A 3,687-nucleotide genomic window follows, 5' to 3' on the forward strand; every position below is an offset into this window, starting at 1 on the left:
TATATATATATATACAACATGCTAAAAGTGTGATTTTACATCCAAAAGAATTCAAGGGTCTCATTCCTCGAAAAAAATTTGTTGATTTATTTACACGTTTATACTTTTTATTTTTTGAACCCCTGAATGAAAATCCTGGATGTGCCACTTCCCTCGCCTCCCTTCCGTTTCACTCGCTAGTACTCTCATATGTATATGTTATTCTAGATAAATGTAAGTCACACCAGATAATAAGATACATACAATTACATGTGTCTAGTGCAATTAATTTGTATGTACCTAGGATATGTAATTGTCTCGCTTACTTCCCTTACCATCTCGCTCGTTTCTCTCTATATTTTAGTGTATCTAGCAGCATAAATACATATATCTAGATGTATCTTCCTAAACATATGATAAGATTCGTAATTATTTGAAAGTATTGATAGAATTAATATATATGGTATAAATATGTCTAATAAGGTAATTTCCCCCTTTTCACAATTTAAATAAAAATGTATATAATTGTTTATTGAAAGTTAAGACGTTCAAATGAAACACAACACTTAATTTGAGCATCTAATTAAAATATTTTGATAAAATTTAAGGGGTTAGATTATATATTAAGCCCAAAAGGAAAGACCATCTAGTGAACTCAGACTAAGCACTTTATCTAGTGAAGTAAATTTTAGTCGAATTTTAATAGAAATATCAAATACAAAAACACTCTCTGGGAAACTAAAAAATATAGACATCATTGAGCAACTCAATAGGTAAGTTGTAGGAAGATTGTAAGTGCAAAACTAATTATGTTATACTTAAATAATAGATTCATAAGTACACAATTGATGAGACCAGAATCTGTTGTGAAGTTCATCATGACTTACACTTTTAGAGTAGCAATTTTTTACATTGTGCATCACAATATTCCAACACAACCTTTTATTAGCTAGGTGTATAGTATAAAAAATAGTAAAATTATCGTATAATCGGTCCTATCATTAAACTTCTAAGCTCGAATTAAGTGGTTTAAATATTTACGTTTTCAATTTCTTCTTTTATCGTACTTAGATATAGTCAAAAGTGACACTAGCTAGAGAATGAAAGGGGGTTCATTTGAATTACCTTTTGTCTCAAAATTACTATAGACAAAGTGTTGTTTTGGATGAGAAGAATATTAACCCTAGTGTTGAAATTTACCAAAAAGAGAGATCCCCATTTGTTTTGTTTCTCCTATATCAAGGCATACTTCTTGAGGTTTTTAGAGATGGTACCCCCCCCCCCAAACCCCCACCCACACAAGCATGGTGGGGTGGGGTCCAACTGCATTAAATTGAATAAACTGAATTTTTTTTAAAAAAAATAGGTGTAGAGTCTCTTGTTTACACACTTTGATTGGTGACAGCTAAACTACCACATTTGCAATATGCATTATATATCACCTGCTACCAATATGAATAATAAATTAGGGGCCAGATTGTTTCACTCTTAATCAGAAAATTTGAGTTTAAATTTTTGTGATGTATATGAAAATTTTTTTATTGGGAGTGTTACTTCATTGGAGCTCCAATGCAGACTCGATCCAAACAATCGAGTGAGAAACAAATAATAAATAAAATATATATTACATCACCTACTACAAAATTAAAAATTAAAAAAATAAAAGAATGAAGAAGAAGAAAGATTAATAAAAAATACTACAAAAAATGATTTAATAAAATAGTTGGACACTTGTAACACTTTGGATTTAATTCAAAATTTTAAACCTTCAAAATGCACTCTTTCGTTTTCAGTCTAGATGACACAATTATTATCTTGAAACATTAACGTTTGACATTATTTTATTACTAACGTTACTTTATAGTACCGTTTAAGTTTTAAACTTTTAAAAAAATTCTTCTATCATATTAAACTTTATTAGTATCGTAATATTCAATCAAACATAAAATGAAATAAAAAGAATAGTCAATCATCAATTCAATAATGTTTCATTCTCTATTGTCTAATAAGCTGAAAATTAGAATTTTCGATAGAAGGATGTTTAATTAACCACACTTTAATTTTATGTAGCTACATACGCTATTATGAAATGCGATCTTTTCATTTTTAACTATATATTTTGTAATAGATTTTAAAAATGAAGAAAATCTTGATAGAAAATATTTTCATTATAACAGATCATCTAACATAAATTTACATTAGTCGAATCAATAATTGCAACTAATTTAATCCAAATAGAATATATGTCCCCACTTAAAAGAGAATATCATTGTTTCTTCCTACTTCTTAGTAATGTTCACATAGGTTTGCTTTAGTAGTATGGTCTCTACCTCCACTTAATTAAAAGGTGCATTTAATTAAGAAAATCCACCACTTAATCAACTTTTAGTATGAATATCTTTAATACTTTAGATTCATTAATACTATAGCTAACACTTAAAGGTGGCATGCTCCACTTTGTTCCCTCCATATATGCTTAATACTATGTTGGAAATTTTATAACATAAAGAAAATGCACCCATTGAGTATATATTTATAATCAACAAAAACGTTATTATAGACTTTATCGATTCTACATATAATGAAATTAACTTAATTATATAAAATGTTCTACGATAACAAATATTGTCACTAAATATTTCAGAGTTTTTTGAAAATATATTTTAAAATTTTCCTTTGTGAAGATTTTCAAATCTTTTAAAATTTTAAAATTCTAATAGGGGGGATTTGTTTTTGGGAAAAGACAAAATTAAGGATCAAAAGTAGCTAGGGAAATGGGAATCAAATAATTAGGCTTTTGTTTCATAAAGCTAGTGAGGTTTGGCTTTATTGGTTTTTAATTTTTATAGAGATTTATTTAAAAACTTTGTCAAGCTCCAAGCACAAGAGAACGGCGTTCTGTATAACCTAAAGTTATTTTTTTGCAATTTAAAATTGTTTAATATATTGAGATCAAGTTGAAAAAACGTAATTGAAAATCAAAAGAATCCAGCTTTTGAGGATATAACAATATTAAAATAATAAATAATAATAATAAAGTGGTGCTATAATTAATTTTTTTTAAAAAAATATAATATAAGATGAAAAAATTTAACTTTAACGTGTACGATTACTTGTTTGTTTGTGGTTGTCAAAGGGTTAGTAATGTGTGCGGCGCACCTTGAGTATATCAATCTAATGATGATACAAAAGAATTAAAAAAAATAACTTATATATATGTATAATATAAATATAATATGTAACAACTAACAACCATAAAAGAATACAAGCTTACAATATAAATTTGAAGAAAAAAATTCAAATATTTGTTTGGTAAGACTTGTAATTGGTGTTGACACTCGCTTTAGGTTTCAACTAATCAAAATTCATCTAACTGATAATTAGTGTTGACACGCGATTTATGTTTTGACTAATCAAAATTCACCTAGTATAAAATATACCGAAAGAAAAAGTCTTTTCTATTCATTTTACAATAATATTTGATAGCTTATAACAATACGTTGACCTTTTCATCAGGTGCCCAATTTTTGGAAGATAATTCAAAATAATTATTTGGTTATATATCGTGATCAATGTTAGTACTCATCACTTTAAATTTTGACTAATTCAAATTTACGCCGTACTTCAAAAAAAAGTTTCTTTCATATAAATTAAACATGAAATCTTTCCTTAAAGACGGAGAAATCATATTTATCAACTCACGACCTA

The sequence above is a fragment of the Solanum pennellii genome, chromosome 5 (genome assembly GCF_001406875.1).
Source record: "Solanum pennellii chromosome 5, SPENNV200".
Taxonomy (NCBI): Eukaryota; Viridiplantae; Streptophyta; class Magnoliopsida; order Solanales; family Solanaceae; genus Solanum; species Solanum pennellii.